Here is a 19,379-nt window from a genome sequence, read left to right on the forward strand (position 1 = left end):
CACTTCATCGGATGCATTCCGATGAAGTGAGCTGTAGCTCACAAAAGCTTATGCTCTAATAAATTTGTTAGTCTCTAAGGTGCCACGGGTACTCCTTTTCTTTTTGTGTTTTAGAATGTAATTGCTTATTACAGTGCCTCCTTCGTGTAAGGCTGCTGTTAGGATGTGCAAGCACAGGATTTACCAGCGATTAAAGGAATCGCTTGCTGTAGAGGACAAGGGCCTTAAAGGTAGCTGGAAAGCAGAGATTTGGTAACCTTTTAAGTCTTATAGTGAGGATGTATCATATTTAAAAAAAAATTGACATCTACAGACTTCACAGTTGTGCAAGTAAAAATTACGTTAAATGTGTAAGTATCTTTTGTAGACCCCTGTTCTTAGGTCTTGTGACCTCAGGAGCTGAATTAGCTAAATTAAGCAGTGAAGTTCGAAATGTCTTTTTAAAGAGAAAATTGGTACATGCCAGTAGGTAGGGGTGTGTGTGTTTGCACATGTTGGCCTCCCAACAACTGCATTCCTCTCTGTATGAAAACTCATGAGAGCGGGATTACTTCTTGATGGCATTATGTCATCAAATAATTGATCCCTTTCGTAACAATTTTTTTGTTTTTGTTTTCCCTTCCAAGAATAATTCCAGTAAATGAATGGATCTGAACTTTACTCCCATGTGGGTTGAACCAACAAAGGTGTATTTGTGTATGTGTGTGAGGTGTCTTATTTGTTTAACTAATTTAAGCAAGCATTGATCATTTAATTACATTTCCCAAATACATATTTTGAAGTGCTTTTATTTAATATTTTGTAACCAGAGTAGCTTCACTATGTGAATGCTTTTTATAGTAAGGAATTAGTTCTTAGAATTATTGCATTTTGCTTGATGCTTGTAATACTTGTGTACAGGTTAATGGGAAATATGCATTAAAAAGAACTAATTTCTATTTCATGCTAATCATAATTTTATACAATAAATTCTTTAAAAAAATGTATGTTATGTATTAAATTTTCCCATGTTGCTGTGAAGGGGTAGCTTGGGAAGTGACTGCAAAGGAAAACAATATTTGGTTTTCTCTCTTTTTGCCTGGAAAAGTCTATAGTGACAGGAGAACTAGTGAATTTATTATATAAGATTAAATAAACTGAGTAGTTGATGGGAAGGGATTTGTAGTCTATTTACTTTTTTTAAATTAACACCTGGTTAACATCACCACATGTCTGGGACGTTAACTGAAGCTGCAGCTGTGAAAGCATGATAGTTCACAAATACATAGCTGAGAAATCTGCTAATGTAGGGAACACCATAAGTCTTGAGATAGATATAGATTTTTTTTTTTTCTGCTCTTTAAATCTGGCTTGGGAAACTGTCTTGAAAACCTAAAAAGGATTCACCTTCATAAATAATAAAAAGGGGCACAAACTCAACTAAAAATTTTTTGCATGTCACCTTCACAAACTTGTTTGAGCTACAATATTCAGTTTAATTTGTGACTTGACATAAATAAACCTAAATTATAGATAACTGACAAGATAAAAATGAAGTCTGAGTTTAATGGTACTAGAATAATAGCAAGTGAAACTGTAGCAAAATGACAAAAGTCAACTTTACACTAAGTGCTTACTAGCAGTGGCTTCTTCATTTAAGAGCTTCACTATGGTAATACTTTCATACAGTCTTCACATAATTACTTCAGCTAGTTAAAGTAATGCAGAAGTGGAAAAGAATGCTCTTACACATTGCATGCATATCCCTTTCCTTTGAAGACTGTGAAGAGGTACTGATTGTCTTCTGCTCCCCAAACTCATTCAAATAGTCAGCAGGAACACTTGCCTGGGTAAAGCAAAGCCAGGATTTGGCCGATGATATGGATTATTTTTAATGAATATTCTCTGTTCTGGGCCATGGTGCTCGAAGCACCACAGGTCCAGCAGGAATACTCTGAGAAAAACAAGGCTTACACACAGCTGTGAGTTATTGGCTTTACTGAAAGTTAGTGACCTACCCGCAACGGGGACTCCAAGCATTGCAGTCATGAAGGCGGGGAACCCAGCACACCGTAGCTCTGCCTGGGACGGATTCCAACGGAGGGGCAGACAGCATTAATAAGCACTACCCAAAAACTGCTCATGAATATAGAATTAGGTGCTTCTTAAAGGGGGGCTTTCTACTACCTGGCGAAGGACCATGCAAAGAAGCTATGTCCTTCAAGAACTATCTATATCCTGTAATAACACAGCAGCTGTGCCCTTCAAGAACTATCTCCTATAATAACAAAATAGCTATCTATGTCCACAGTAACCTCTCAGCTTGAGAAAGCAAAAGTTCCCTAGCTAGGCCGTAACAAAGTCTTCCGCAGTCCCTTACGCCCTCCATACCAATGTTGTTCTTGGAGAGGGCAGGGAATCACTAAAGTAGTTCTGTGGCAAGTTACTATAATAAAGATGCAGGTGGCAGTCCCACCCATGTAACATCGGGGGGGGTTGGATATAGAGAATGAGAACGCCAGCATACAATGGAAGTTGATATTAATATTTCCTGTGCTGGGAAGTCTGAGGGTGCCAGGGAATGTAACTGTTCCCCAACTCCACTGGAGATACCCCATGAAATTCCTATTGTGGTATTTGTACAGGGAGCGAGATACCCCATGAAGTTCCTATTGTGGTATTTGCACAGGGAGCCTAGCACTGCAGAGTTATGCCATTTATCCTGTGTTTTCTCCATCCAAGCCTCTAGGATGTTTTTTATCCTGTATTGATCTACTTGGTTTCCTCCTAGCAGCGAAGGGGTGAAGGTGTGGTTGTCCTTATTGTCCCCCAGTGTGGTGGTAGGGAATGCGACCTCTGATGCCATGTGGAAGGTGTAGGGACCGGAGTTAGGGACAGTGGTTTTCCCCAGGGATTGAAGTGTGTGTGTGTGTGAGGGGGGGTCAGGGCTGATGATGGGCGAGACCATGGGGGTGAAGGTGTGTCATAAAAATAAAGGGAAGGGTAAACACCTTTAAGATCCCTCCTGGCCAGAGGAAAAACCCTTTCACCTCATTGGCACCTGACCACAATGACCAATGAGGAGACAAGATACTTTCAATTTTGGGAGGCGGGGGAGAAACAAAGGGTCTGTGTCTGTCTGGGTGATGCTTTTGCCGGGGACAGAGCAGGAATGAAGTCTTAGAACTTAGTAAGTAATCTAGCTAGATATGCATTAGATTATGATTTCTTTAAATGGCTGAGAAAATAAGCTATGCTGAATAGAATGCATATTCCTGTTTTTGTGTCTTTTTGTAACTTAAGGTTTTGCCTAGAGGGATTCTCTATGTTTTGAATCTAATTACTCTGTAAGGTATTTATCATCCTGATTTTACAGAGGTGATTCTTTTTACTTCTTTTAAAATTCTTCTTTTAAGAAAACTGAATGCTTTTTCATTGTTCTTAAGATCCAAGGGTTTGGGTCTGGTCACCTATGCAAATTAGTGAGGTTTTTTACCAAACCTTCCCCAGGAAGTGGGGTGCAAGGTTTTGGTGAAGATTTTCCGGAGAAAGACATTTCCAAACGGTTCTTTCCTAATAAAAAACCTGGTTAGATGTTTGGTGGTGGCAGCGAAAGTCCAAGGGCAAAAGGTAAAATAGTTTGTACCTTGGAGAAGTTTTAACCTAAGCAGGTAAAAGTAAGCTTAGGAGGTTTTCATGCAGGTCCCCACATCTGTACCCTAGGGTTCAGAGTGGGGAAGGAACCTTGACGTGGTGGCAGAGCGATGGGATCAACTTGAAATCGTTTTGAGATTTTTTTTGAACCAGAAGAACAGATTTGAAAAGGAAGTATATTTTTTTTTCTTTGGGCTGCTGGAAAGCAGGTTAAACTGAAAGCAGTTAGGTTTTTTTCCTCTGCTTTGGGGCCAGAACAGAGACAAAAGGGAATTGTCTTTTGTGAGCTGGAGTTTTCTCTACCTAAAGGCAGAGTAGTTAACCTCCCACAGGGAAATTCACCAGTCTTCACAGACCTGAAGAAGAATTTTTTTTTTAACCTAAGAATAACTAGAGGGGTTTTCTGCCTATTTGCCTGGAGACAAAGGTGTTAGGGTTGTTGGGTTTTTTTTTATTTTTTGGGGGGGGGGATTTTTCTGTAGGCTGACACCTATATTCTCTGATAGTGATTGTCCTATTACAGCACAGCAAAATTTTACAAGCCAAGTTTTTTTTTGTTTGTTTTATTTCTAACTCTTGGGTGTAAAGTTAGTTAAAAACAGAGAGGTAAAGATGACACAAACCAAGACGCAACAAAAATTGGAGTTAACCAGACTGGAGGCTGTGAAAGAGGCAGAAAAAGCCCTAGAAGCTGCCCACAGGAGAGAAATGGAGGCAAAGGACAAAGAAATGGAGGCAGTGAAAGAGGCAGAACAACACCGAGAGGCTGCTCAGAGGAGAGCTATGGAGACAAAGGAAAAAGAAATGGAGGCAAGGGACAAAGATATGGAGGCAAGGGACAAAGAAATGGAGGAGAAGGAAAAAGAGAGGAAGCATGTGGAGGAGGAGAAGGAAAAAGAGAGGAAGCACGCACTGGAGATGGAGAATGCAAAGGCTCAGCAGAATATACCAACAAACCCTAGCAATCCTCCTCCAGGTACCACTTCCCATCCCAGAAGGTTTCACACCTATAAGGCAGGCGATGATACCAAGGCCTTCTTAGAAAACTTTGAAAGGGCCTGCCTTGGGTACAGCATCTCTACAGACCAATACATGATAGAGCTGAGGCTGCAGCTCAGTGGACCCTTAGCCGAGGTGGCGGCTGAAATGCCTAAGGAACACATGAACCAGTATGAACTGTTTAAAACCAAGGCGAGAGTCAGAATGGGGCTAATCCCCGAGCATTCCCGTCGGCGGTTCAGAGCCCTGAGGTGGAAACCAGACGTGTCATTTACCCGACATGCCTACCACATTGTGAAACATTGGGATGCCTGGATTTCAGGAGCAAGTGTTAAATCTCCAGCAGATTTGCCCTTCCTAATGCGAATGGAACAGTTCTTAGAGGGTGTTCCTGAGGAAATAGAAAGATGCATCCTAGATGGGAAGCCCAAAACTGTAATCGAGGTGGGGGAGATTGGAGCCAAATGGGTGGAGGTGGCAGAAAAGAAAAAAAACTGGTCGCAGTTGGAGCGGATACCAGAAGGGATAACCTCAGACCACCCCCTACTACCGGGGGCCACCCAAGGCCCCAGTTACCACCCAAGGAAACCTCCAGCCACCTTATCGTCCCGCCACACTGTTCTCCAGCAACTCACCTCACCCCAGGGACCCCGTCAGCTGGACGATGTTTTAAATGCAACGAGATGGGGCATGTAAAGGCCAACTGCCTCAAGAACCCCAACAGATTACAGTTCATTGCACCGGAATCACACCAGAGGTCCTCAGGCCCAGATATTTCCCAGAAACCCTTGGAGCAGAGGGAAACTGTGAGTGTAGGCGGGAAGAAAGTCACAGCATGGAGGGACACCGGAGCACAAGTGTCGGCTATCCATGCTTCCTTAGTGGACCCAAATTTAATCAACCCAGAGATCCAAGTGATGATTCAACCCTTCAAGTCCAACTCTTTCAATTTGCCTACAGCCAAGTTGCCTGTCCAGTACCAGGTCTGGTCAGGAACGTGGACTTTTGCAGCCTACGATGATTATCCCATCCCCATGCTGTTGGTGGAAGACTTGGCCAATCATGTGAAGTGAGCCAAGAACCTGCAGCCAGGCTAAACAAGCAGTCACGTCAAGCTCTGTTCCGGAAACGTCTACCAGTACCCAGTCAGAGGTGATGGACCCAGACACCAGGCCAATGTCTGCAACAGCAGTAGTGGATCCAGTCCCAGAGACCCAGACAGAGCCAGGACCGGAACCGGTGGAACAACCAGCACCAGACCCATTGCCAGCACTGAATCCAGTACTTGCAACCCCAACCCCAGAGGGCCCCACCAAACCTGAACCGGCAGCAGCTGATAACCCTACACAAGAGGCTCAGCCGGAGCCTGAACCCCAACATAGTGCACCAGCAGAGAGCGGTTCACAGTCAGTGGAAACAGCCCCATCCCCTACATCGCTTCCAGAGAGACCAAACATAGGTCCACAATCAAATGAGGAACTGATGTCTCCAGCATCAAGGGAACAATTCCAGACCGAACAGGAAGTAAATGAAAGCCTCCAGAGAGCTTGGACAGCAGCATGGAGCAACCCACCGCCTCTCAGCTCTTCTAATAAATCCAGGTTTGTTGTGGAAAGAGGACTTCTATACAAGGAAACTTTCGGTGGACACTAGGAAGACTGGCATCCTCAGAGACGGTTGGTAGTCAAGGGTCAAGCTCTTGAGCTTAGCTCATGATCATCCTACTGGCCATACTGGAGTGAACAGGACCAAAGACCGGTTGGGGAGGTCATTCCACTGGGAAGGAAAGGGCAAGGATATTTCTACTTATGTCCAGTCTTATGAGGTATGCCAAAAAGTGGGGAAAACCCCAAGACCAGGTCAAAGCCCCTCTCCAGCCACTCCCCATCATTGAAGTTCCATTTCAGTGAGTAGCTGTGGATATTCTGGGTCCTTTTCCAAAAAAGACACCCAGAGGAAAGCAGTACATACTGACTTTCATGGATTTTGCCACCTGATGGCCGGAAGAAATAGCTCTAAGCAACACCAGGGCTAAAAGTGTGTGCCAGGCACTAGCAGACATTTTTGCTATGGTAGGTTGGCCCTCAGACATCCTCACAGATGCAGGAACTAATTTCCTGGCAGGAACTATGGAAAGCCTTTGGGAAGCTCATGGGGTAAATCGCTTGGTTGCCACTCCTTACCACCATCAAACAAATGGCATGGTGGAGAAGTTTAATGGAACTTTGGGGGCCATGATACGTAAATTCGCAAATGAGCACTCCAATGATTGGGACCTAGTGTTGCAGCAGTTGCTGTTTGCCTACAGAGCTGTACCACATCCTAGTTTAGGGTTTTCACCATCTGAACTTGTCTATGGCCGTGAGGTTCAGGGGCCATTACAGTTGGTGAAGCAGCAATGGGAGGGATTTACACCTTCTCCAGGAACTAACTTTCTGGACTTTGTATCTAACCTATAAAACACCCTCCGAACCTCTCTAGCCCTTGCTAAAGAAAACCTACAGGATACTCAAAAAGAGCAAAAATGGAGGGAAAAGTGCTGGTGGTGTGGAAGAGGTGAACCTCTCCATGACCCTCGGGTGTATGCAACGACAGCAGATCCAGGAGCTGTGCACTAGCTGCATGCCAACGTTCTCAGCCACCCCAGGACTGACTGAACGGGCATACCACTCCATTGACACAGGTAATGCTCAACCAATTAAAGCCCAACCTTACCGGGTGTCTCCTCAAACTAAAATTGCTATAGAATAGGACATCCAGGATGTTACAGATGGGTGTAATCCGCCCCTCTGGCAGTGCATGGGCATCTCCAGTGGTTCTAATTCCCAAACCAGATGGGGAGATACGTTTTTGCATGGACTACCATAAGTTAAATGCTGTAACTCGCCCCGACAACTATCCAATGCCATGCACAGATGAACTATTAGAGAAACTGGAACGGGCCCAGTTCATCTCTACCTTGGACTTAACCAAGGGGTACTGGCAGGTACTGCTAGATGAATCCACCAAGGAAAGGTCAGCCTTCAACTCACATGTTGGGCTGTATGAATTTAATGTACTCCCTTTCAGATTGCGGAATGCACCTGCCACCTTCCAAAGATTTGTAGATGGTCTCCTAGCGGGATTAGGAGAATATGCAGTCACCTACCTTGACGATGTGGCCATATTTTTGGATTCCTGGGCAGAACACCTGAAACATCTACAAAAAGTCTTTGAGCGCATAAGAGAGGCAGGACTAACTGTTAAGGCTAGGAAGTGTCAAATAGGCCTAAACAGAGTGACTTACCTTGGACACCAGGTGGGTCAAGGAACTATCAACTCCCTACAGACCAAAGTGGATGCTATCGAAAAGTGGCCTGTCCCAAGGTCAAAGAAACAGGTTCAATCCTTCTTAGGCGTGGCTGGTTATTACAGGCGATTTGTATCGCAATACAGCCAAATCGCCGCTCCACTGACAGACCTATCCAAAAAGAAACAGCCAAATGCCGTTCAGTGGACTGGAGAGTATCAGAAGGCCTTTAACCAGCTTAAAGCGACACTCATGTCTGACCCTGTACTATGGGCCCCAGACTTCGACAAACCGTTCCTAGTAACTACATATGCGTCCGAGCGTGGTGTGGGAGCAGTTTTAATGCAGGAAGGACCAGATCAAGAATTCCACCTTTCTCAGCAAGAAGCTGTCTGAGAGGGAAAGCAAGTGGTCAATCAGTGAAAAAGAACATTATGTCATTGTCTACGCTTTGGAAAAGCTACGCCCATATGTTTGGGGACGGCGTTTCCACCTGCAAACCAACCATACTGCACTACAGTGGCTTCATACTGCCATAGGAAATAACAAAAAACTTATTTGATGGAGTTTAGCTCTCCAAGATTTTGATTTCGACATCCAACACATCTCAGGAACTTCTAAGAAGGAGGCTGATGCATTCTCCCATGAAAGTTTCCCAGAATCAACTGGTTAAAATCATCCTTGAGATGTGGAAAATACTGTTAGTCTTTATATACTTTAGAGGTGCATGTGTCTTATTAACTCTGTTTTTTCCTAGAGCTCCAGGAAGAAATCCCAGCCAGCATTTCACCCTGTCTGTGATTTGGGGGGGCGTGTCATAAATAAAAAGAGAAGGGTAAACACCTTTTAAAATCCCTCCTGGCCAGAGGAAAAACTCTTTCACCAGTAAAGGGTTAAGAAGCTAGGATAACCTCGCTGGCACCTGACCACAATGACCAATGAGGAGACAAGATACTTTCAAAGTTGGGGGGGGGGGGAGAGAAACAAAGGGTCTGTGTCTGTCTGGGTGATGCTTTTGCCGGGGACAGAGCTGGAATGGAGTCTTAGAACTTAGTAAGTAATCTAGCTAGATAGGCATTAGATTATGATTTCTTTAAATGGCTGAGAAAATAAACTGTGCTGAATAGAATGGATATTCCTGTTTTTGTGTCTTTTTGTAACTTAAGGTTTTGCCTAGAGAGATTCTCTGTTTTGAATCTAATTACCCTGTAAGGTATTTACCACCCTGATTTTACAGAGGTGATTCTTTTTACTTCTATTAAAATTCTTCTTTTAAGAAAACTGAATGCTTTTTCATTATTCTTAAGATCCAAGGGTTTAGGTCTGTGGTCATCTATGCAAATTAGTGAGGTTTTTTACCAAACCTTCCCCAGGAAGGGGGGTGCAAGGTTTTGGTGAAGATTTTCCGGGGAAAGACGTTTCCAAATGGCTCTTTCCTAATAAAAAACCTGGTTAGATGTTTGGTGGTGGCAGCGAAAGTCCAAGGGCAAAAGGTAAAATAGTTTGTACCTTGGAGAAGTTTTAACCTAAGCTGGTAAAAGTAAGCTTAGGAGGTTTTCATGCAGGTCCCCACATCTGTACCCTAGGGTTCAGAGTGGGGAAGGAACCTTGACAAGGTGGCTCTGTGGCACCATAGTAAAAACTGAAAAATGTTTCATGACCACTTAATTAGATTTAACTCATGTTTTAAAATCATCACAAAAATTAAAGTTCGCTACTGAAGTGTTCTATGAAGCACTACATCTGCATCCTTCTTGGTTTCTTGTTATAATTTTGCACAACTCTGTTAATGAACTTCTTGAATTCAATGTGTTCATCTTTCTCAATGTGGCTTCTCGTGTGTCCAGTACTTCCATTCCTTCAATTCATATGATCATTAGATCATTCACATGATCAGACAGAAGGCTACTTCTTTCAGAACACAAAATTCTATTCAATGAGGCAAAAGAATGCTCAACTGTAGCTGTTGTGATTGGGAGTAACAAGAGATGAATTCCTACTTCTTTCATCCCAGGAAACATAGCACAAAGATTGGGTCAAGCCACTAGTGATGATGATAAAGAAGTTGAAGTCAAATCTTCATTCATTCGTCGTATGATATTCCACTGTGTTCAAATTTTCTATTCTGTCCTGAACACTGGGCAGCCCCATTGCTGGTAGTGCCTTACTCCACTCAACTGTCGATGTTTTACAGGACAGGGATCTGTAAAAGCTACGTAGAGGTTGAGTAGAATCTATAAGTCGCTGTTGTAGATTTTTAAGAATCAAGTCTGTGTACTTTTTCAGTTGTCTTAACAAACACTTCTTCTTGTCCTCTTCACTTAAGGATTCAATATAAATGCCTTCATTACTTAACTTCTGGACTGAAGTCTTCTGCACTTCTTGCAGAGGAAGAATGGATAGCTGTCTGATTGATCCAAATGCAGCTTCTATTGCTGGACAAAGATCTATGACTTTTGTAGCAGATGCCTGGATGGCATTGTTTAATGACCCAAGTGGTTTCAACAGTAAACTTACAAGGGAGAGAATGGCAATAGTCTTCTCTGGACGTAGTAGCAAACATAGTAGCAAACATAATCCACCAGCCTCACTACTTAGATCCATCCTATCTTGGTAGATACTTTCCAAAGCCAGTAATAATGGCTCGAGTAATTGTAAGACAACAGCCAAGGAACCCTCATGAGAAAGCCAAAGGGTTTTTCCCAGGTTGGACTAATTTGAACTTCAGTCCCAGTGTATCTTCTATATTTTCCAAAGATATTCAGTCTTTTTGGACTCTTACTGAAAAAAGAATATAATGAAGACATTAAATAAATGTATAGCTTTTTAAATGTCTTTTGAAGAGTCTGCAGCTTGTACTGGCACTAGTTGGAGTAGATGACCTCTGCAGTGTGTATAGAAGAGATTAGGGTTACACTTTTCTCTGAGCAAAGCTTGTACTCCTCCACGTCTTCTACAGAAGTTTGCAACTCCATCAAATGCACACGCAGCCATTGGGGTTTGGAGTCCAGCTGACAAGCATTTAACTCTTCTAAAATGTGGGTTGTCACAAATGCAGTTGACGTGTTTTCTATAACTTGAACATCTAGAAATGCATCTACTGGCCTACCACTGACATCAAGTTAATGTACACATTGACTTAATACTTGATGCCCATTTGCATCGGTGCATTCATCAGCCATGTATGCAAACTTTTTTGTGGTGAGAGTTCTTCATTTTTTCAACTGTTGAGTCTTTCACTGCTGTACCACATGCTTCTAGCCAGTCAGTTGAGTTTCTTGCAGAAAGATAGTAAGCATTTGCTAGTCTTGTTCAGAACCAGTGTTCAACTTCAGGATGAACAAGTGACAATGCACTTAACATTGGCCTCCAGTTTGTAGAGTGTGGTATCTCTTGCTTAAATAGAAAGTATGATACCACAGCCATGTTTGTTCGCATGAACTGTGTTATGGTCTCCAGCATTCTTAACAGCCTCATTAACACTCACCAGTGTTGTCCTTGGCCAGTGGAGACTCAGAGTTCAGAGGTGCTTTCACATGAGTTCAACTCCCAGGTGGGGGGCAAGAAGGCACCTTGCTCGTTCCTCCATCTGCTCACTGTTTGCTCTGGCTGCTGTTGTTCATTGTGCCACGGTTCACTCTATCATTCTGTTGTCAATGGCTCTGCACCATCATCTTCCACTGCCACCTGCCACTGTGACCTCTGCTAGTTGGTCTCTTGAGGTTCCACCCAGCTCTCAGTGATTTCAGCTGAGCTCTCGGTGGGGGAACCTCACTGCTAATGCAGACTGGGCTGTCTCTTCCACAGAAACACTGTCCCACAGCAGGTCTAATCACTTAGACCTGATTATCAGCTGTTGTGGTCACTTAACAAAACAAAAGACTATCTGTGGAGCCTAATCAGCTCTGTCTTTAAACAGGGGAGAGGGTCAGGTCAAATAGTACTTGTGACTCAGGCAGACCATCAAGCAAAATACCTGTCCCCACCTTCTCTCTTGATGCCCTCAATCAGCACAGGCTAAGTGCAGTTCTGTTGCCCTTTACTCATACAATAAGAACATCATTTCATTCCTCTTCCCCCTTCCCCCCCCCACAAGTGATTTGTAACCCAACCCCAGCCAAAATCTATCACTTGGGCAACACAGCTCTGTTTGCTGGATACCTAGGTAGATTAGGTGTGAATGTAAATACAATCTGGTCCTGAAGCCTTTCCCCCCAAGCTCTCCCTGACAGCTAGGGATGAGCTGATTTAGGCTTTGCTTACAAATCATAATTTGAAATTATTAGGTTGGCCAACATCACCGAAATGAATGCACTGATATTGTCATAAAAAACAGTTGTATAAGGAAGCTAGTCTATATTTATACTTTTCAAATCTATTATACTTTTTCAGATACATTTATTTTATCATACACTGTATATGCTTTTAAAGTGTGTGTTAATGTTTCACTTTCAATTCAAATTTCCAAACAACCACTAAACAGGCAACACCGCATGTAACTAGTTCACAAAACTGGGGGTTGGGGAAATTCAGGGGAGTGTAGGGGAAATCTCTGGTTAGGGAGAGGCTACGCGGAAGGCCTCCATGGACTGCAAATGGAGGAGAGTCTGGGATTGTTGAACTTGTAGGCCCACAAAATGTTGCAGCATCTATGTTTGCTGCCAGAGAAGTCCCCATTATGTTCTCCCTCTCCTTTGACTGTTGCACCTTTTTCCTGTCTGCTCTTTCCCTCTCTGACAGTCTGCAATATTCATCCTCCAGGCCCTCAGTTCATGGTCTGATGCAGCACTGGCTTGCAAGATCTCACAGAACATAACATCCTGAATCCTCTTCTTTCTGCTCCTTATTTAAGCAGCAGAGTTAACAACTGTGATGAGAGTGGTCAATGTCAGGTATTGGGGGACAGCAGCTATCAACATACTAACAGTGTCTACACTTGTGCTGTGTTAACCTTAGCATACCGACCATGGCTCAATGCTGCTCAGGAGCTGGGGTGTTACTAAGTTGGTGTAATGAAGATCTTATATGGGTAGAAGACAAATTTAAGTGTAGACACATGCTCAACTAAGTCAACCCAAGGTGGTTTATATCAACCTAACTTTGTAGTGTAAATAAGAGCTCTAGGAAAGATACTAGGAAAAACATAAGAATCTGAACAAGTTCCTGAGGCAGAGGGCAGGAACAATGAGTAGATGCTGTCTCAGAAGGTTAAATTAAACAATGTTGATAAAACTACAAGCCTAGTTTCCTGCCAGCTTGCTCGCCTGGCTTCTTGGCAGCCTGGGCTTCTGGGGTCCATGGCTCCAGGACTGACCACCAGTCAGAATGAGAAAGTAGGGCAATCAGGTAGTTATCTTAGATGCCTGTACATGAATGCAAGAAGCCTGGGAAACAAGCATGAAGCATGGAAGTCCTTGCACAGTCAAGGAAATATGTAATTGGAATAACAGAGACTTTGTGGGGTAACTCACATGACTGAAGCACTGTCATGGATGGGTATAAACTGTTCAGGAAGGATAGGTAGGGGGAGAAAAGATTGGAGGAGTTGCACTGTATGTAAGAGAGCATTGTTATTGCTCAGAGCTCCAGTATGAATCTGGAGAAAAGCCTGTTGAAAGTCTTTGGATTAAGTTTAGAGGCAAGAGCAACAAGGGAGATGTCTTGGTGGGCTTCTGCCATAGACCATCAGACCAGAAGGGTTGAGGTAGACGAGGCTTTCTTCGGACAACTAACAGAAGTTTCCAGATTGCAGGCCCTGGTTCTCATGGGAGACTTCAGTCACCCTGACATCTGTCCGGAGAGCAATACAGAAGTGCATAGACAATCCAGGAAGTTTTGGGAGATTGTTGGGGACAACTTCCTTGTGCACGTGCTGGAGGAACCAAGTAGGAGCTGTGCTCCTCTTGACCTGCTGCTCACAAATGGAAGAATTGATAGGGGAAGTAGAATCTGGTGGCAACCTGGGCAGCAGTGACCATGAGATGGTCGAGTTCAGGATCCTGACAAAAGGAAGAAAGGAGAGCAGCAGAATATGGACCCTGGACTTTAGAAAAGCAGACTTTGACTCCGTTAGAGAACTGATGGGTAGGATCCCCTGGGAGGCTAATATGAGGAGTAATGGAGTCTAAGAGAGCTGGCTGTATTTTAAAGAAGCCTTATTGAGGGTGCAGGAACAAATGATCGCAATGTGCAGAAAGAATAGCAAATATGGCAGATGACCAGCTTGGCTTAGCAGAGAAATCTTCGGTGAGTTTAAACACATAAAGGAAGCATACAAGAAATGGAAACTTGGACAGATAACTAGGGAGGAGTATAAAAATATTGCTCGAGCATGTAGGAGTGAAATCAGGAAGGCCAAAGCATAATTGGAGTTGCAGCTAGAAGTCATGTAAAGGGTAACAAGAAGAGTTTCTACAGGTACGTTAGCAACAAGAAGATGATCAGGGAAAGTGTGATGTGGAAAAAGCTCAATGCTTTTTGCTTTGATCTTCACAGACAAGCTCAGCTCCCAGACTGCTGCACTGGGCAGCACAGTATGGAGAGGAGGTGAGCAGCCCTCAGTTGTGAAAGGACAAATTAAGGACCATTTAAAAAAGCTGGACATCCACAAGTCCATAGGGCCAGATGCAATGCATCCGAGGGTGCTGAGGAAGTTGGCTGATGTGATTGTAGAGCCATTGGCCATTAGCTTTGAAAACTCGTGGCAATGCGGGGGAGGTCCTGGATGATTGGAAAAAAGGAAAATATAGTGCCCAGCTTTGAAAAAGGGAAGAAAGAGAATCCAGGGAACTACAGACTGGTCAGCCTCACCTCAGTCCCCGGAAAAATCATGGAGTAGTTACTCAAGAAATCAATTTTGAAACACTTGGAGGAGAGGAAGATGATCAGGTACAGTAACATGGATTCACCAAGGGCAAGTCATCCCTGACCTACCTGATTGCCTTCTATGATGAGATAACTGGCTCTGTGGATATGGGGAAAGTGGTGGACGTGATATATCTTGACTTTAGCAAAGCTTTTGATATGGTCTTGCCAACAAGTTAAAAAAAGTATGGATTGGATGAATGGACTATAAGGTGGATAGAAAGCTGGCTAGATTGTCGTGCTCAACAGGTAGTGACCAACGGCTCGATGTTTAGTTGCAGCTGGTATCAGACAGAGTGCACCAGGGGTCTGTCCTGGGGCTGGTTTTGTTAAACATCTTTATTAATGATCTGGATGATGGGAGGGATTGTACCCTCAGCAAGTTCATTGTTGACACTAAGCTGGGGTTAGAGGTAGATACTCTGGAGGGTAGGAATAGGGTCCAGAGTGACCTAGACAAATTGGAGGATTGGGCCAAAATAAATCTGATGAAGTTCAATAAGTACAAGTGCAGTTAGGACGGAAGAATCCATGCACTGCTACAGGCTGGGGACCGACTAGATAAGTAGCAGTTTTGCAGAAATGCACCAGGGATTACAGTGGATGAGAAGATGGATATGAGTCAGCAGTGTGCCCTTGTTGCCAAGAAGGCTAATGGCATATTGGGTTGCATTAGTAGGAGCATTGCCAGGAGATGGAGGGAAGTGATTATTCCCCTCTATTTAGCACTGGTGAGGCCTGGAGTGTTGCGTCCAGGTTTGGGCCCCCAACTACAGATCGGATGGGGACAAATTGGAGAGTCCAGCGGAGTGCAACGAAAATGATTAGGGGGCTGGCGCACATGACTTACAAGGAGAGGCTGAAGGAACTGGGCTTATTTAGACTGCAGCAGAGAAGAGTGAGGGGGGATTTGATAGCAGCCTTCAACTACCTGAAGCGGGGTTCCAAAGAGGATGGAGCTTGGTTGTTCTCAGTGGTGGCAGATGACAGAACATGGAGCAACGGTCTCAAGTTGCAGTGTGGGAGGTTTAGATTGGATATTAGGAAAAAACTATTTCATTAGGAGAATGGTGAAGTACTGGAATGGGTTACAGACGGAGGTAGTGGAATCTCCATCCTTAGAGGTTTTTAAGGCCTGGCTTGACAAAGCCCTGGATGGGATGATTTAGTTGGGGTTGGTCCTGATTTGAGCAGGGGGTTTAGACTCTATGATCTCCTGAGCAACGTTCCCTCTAATTTTTTATGTCCAGGTGAGGAATTAATTTTGTTATGTGCATCAATATGGAGGTGAGGTGTGACGCATCACCTTCATATTGGTGCACATAACGAAATTTATGTGGTGGGGATGGGGCCGAGGCATTCAGAGTGTGGGAGGGGGCTCAGGGTTCGGGCAGGGGGTTGGGTTGTGTGTGGGGGGGAGTGAGGTCTCCAGCTTGGGGTTGGTGCAGGAATAAGGGGTTTGGGGTGCAGATTGCCCTGGGGCTGTGGTCGGGAGAGAGGTGCCTCTCCCTGGCTGCGGCAGCTCCAGCTGGGCTGAGCCTCCTCTCCCCAAGCCAGGGCAAGTCCAGGGTAGTTCCGAGCTGGGGCTGGCAGGGAGGGATGTCTCTCCCCGTTGCGGTAGGTCCATGCTGGGGCTGGCAGGGAGGGACGCAGTGAGGCCAGGGGGGAGGGGCACCTCTCCCGGCAGTGGCAGGTCTGCCCTGGGGGAGAGACATCTCTCTGCGTCATAGCCCTGAGCTCCTGTGTGTGGCTTAATAGGTAGCTGCTTGGCCGCGCAGCCTAGAGGAAACTTAGCTCCTGAGGTCTCTTCCAACCTTAATCTTCTATTATTCTGATTCCCATGCAAGCTTGCTCCCTCTATAATGTCATAGGAACATAAGAGCTTCCATATTGGGTCAGACCATGAGCCATCTTGTCCAGTATCCTGTCTCCAACAGTGGCACTATACCAGGGCATCAGGAGGAGTGTACAGAACAGGTCAACTACCAAGTGTTTCATCCCTGTTTTCCACTCCCAGCTTCTGATAGTCACAAGTTGAGGGTTTTTCTGAGAATGGGGTTACATTCATAATCATCCCGGCTTATACCTACTGATGGACCTGTCTTCCATAAACTTATCTAGTTCTTTTTTTTTAACTCAGTTATACTTTTTGGCATCACAACATTCTATGGCAATGAGTCAACAGCTTCGTTGTGTGAAGAAGTACTTCTGCTAGTTTGTATTGAACCTGTTGCCTATTAATTTCATTTGGTGACCCCTGGTTTTTGAATTGTGGGAAAGGGTAAATAACACTTCTATTCGCTTTTCCACACTATTTACAATTTTATAGACCCATATCAGATTATCTCTTTGTTGTCTCTTGTCTAAGATAATCATCCCTAAACTTTTTAGCCTTTCCTCTTATTCCATAGGTACTTAGTTTCCTCAAGAGCCTTTGGTGAAGGACCATATCAACAGCTTTCTGAAAATACAGATACACTATATCAACTGGATCACTCTTATCCACATGCTTGTTAAAACCTTCAAAGAATTCTAATAGATTGGTGAGGCATGATTTCCTTTTACAAAAGCCATGTTGAGTCTTCCCCAACAAGTTATGTTTGTGTCTGATAATTCTGTTCTTCACTATAGTTTCTCCCAATTTGACCAGTGCTAAAGTTAGGCTCACTAACTATTATTCTCAGTTTAATCAATTGGCCTCTAATTACCAGGATTTCTTTGGAAGCCCTTTTTAAAAATCAGCATTATATTAACTATTTTCCAGTCTTCTAGTACAGAGGCTGATTTCAGTGACAGTTACATACTACGGTTAGTAGTTCTGTAAATTCTACTCCTGGGGGAATTCTGCACCACTGCATGCGTGCAGAATTTATGTTGCATGCAGATGTCCTCACTCTGTAGCCCTCCCCTAGGACATGGACCTCTGGGGCTGGCCCAGCCCTTGCACTGTGACAGGTTGGGTGCAGCCTCACCATCGAATCTGTATCCCAAGGGAGTGGGAGGGGCTGCAGGGTGATCTCTTACCTCTGTGTAGCTATTTGCCAGAGCTCCCCACTGCCATGCTGGAGCCTCTATATTTCTTGACAAATAAAATTTGCAGAATTTGAAATATTGTGTGCATAATTTTCATTTTTTTGGCACAGAATTCCCTCCAGAGTAAATTTCATATCTGAGTTCCTTCAGAACTTTTCGATGAATACCAGGTGTCCTGGTGACTTATTATTTAGTTTATCAATTTATTCTAAAACATCTTCTATTGACACATGAATCTGAGACAGTACTTCAGAATTGTCATCCACATTAGAGTTGTTATTTTTGGGAATCTCCCCCACATCCGCTTAACATAAGAAGTTAAGAAATACCATACTGGGTCAGACCAAGGGTCCATCCAGCCCAGTATCCTGTCTACCAACAGTGGCCAATGCCAGGTGCCCCAGAGGGAGTGAACGTAGTAGGTAATGATCTAGTGATCTCTCTCCTGCTCTCCATCTCCACCCTCTGACAAACAGAGGCTAGGGACACCATTTCTTACCCTTCCTGGCTAATAGCCATTAATAGACTTAACCTCCATGAATTTATCCAGTTCTCTTTTAAACTCTGTTATTGTCCTAGCCTTCACAACCTCCTTAGGCAAGGAGTTCCACAGACTGACTGTGCGCTGAGTGAAGAAGAACGTCCTTTTATTTGTTTTAAACCTGCTACCCATTAATTTCATTTGGTGGCCCCTAGTTCTTATATGATGGGAACAAGTAAATAACTTTTCCTTATTTACTTTCTCCACACCACTCATGATTTTATATATCTCTATCATATCCCCCCCTTAGTCTCCTCTTTTCCAAGCTGAAAAGTCCTAGCCTCTTTAATCTCTCCTCATATGGGACTCGTTCCAAATCCCTAATCATTTTAGTTGCCCTTTTCTGAACCTTTTCTAATGCCAGTATATCTTTTTTGAGATGAGGGGACCACATCTGTACGCAGCATTCAAGATGTGGGCATACCATGGATTTATATAAGGGAAATAAGATATTCTCCGTCTTATTCTCTATCCCTGTTTTAATGATTCCTAACATCCCGTTTGCTTTTTTGACTGCTGCTGCACACTGCGTGGACGTCTTCAGGGAACTATCCACGATGACGCCAAAATCTTTCTCCTGATTAGTTGTAGCTAAATTAGCCCCCGTCGTATTGTATGTATAGTTGGGGTTATTTTTTCCAATGTGCATTACTTTACATTTATCCACATTAAATTTCATTTGCCATTTTGTTGCCCAATCACTTAGTTTTGTGAGATCTTTTTGAAGTTCTTCACAGTCTGTTTTGGTCTTGAGCAGTTTATTATCATCGGCAAACTTTGCCACGTCACTGTTTACCCCTTTCTCCAGATCATTTATGAATAAGTTGAATAGGATTGGTCCTAGGACTGACCCTTGGGGAATGCCATTAGTTACCCCTCTCCATTCTGAAAATTTACCATTTATTCCTACCCTTTGTTCCCTGTCTTTTAACCAGTTCTCAATCCATGAAAGGATCTTCCCTCTTATCCATGACAACTCAATTTACATAAAAGCCTTTGATGAGGGACCTTGTCAAAGGC

Source organism: Dermochelys coriacea, chromosome 2, assembly GCF_009764565.3.
Source record: "Dermochelys coriacea isolate rDerCor1 chromosome 2, rDerCor1.pri.v4, whole genome shotgun sequence".
NCBI classification, from domain to species: Eukaryota; Metazoa; Chordata; order Testudines; family Dermochelyidae; genus Dermochelys; species Dermochelys coriacea.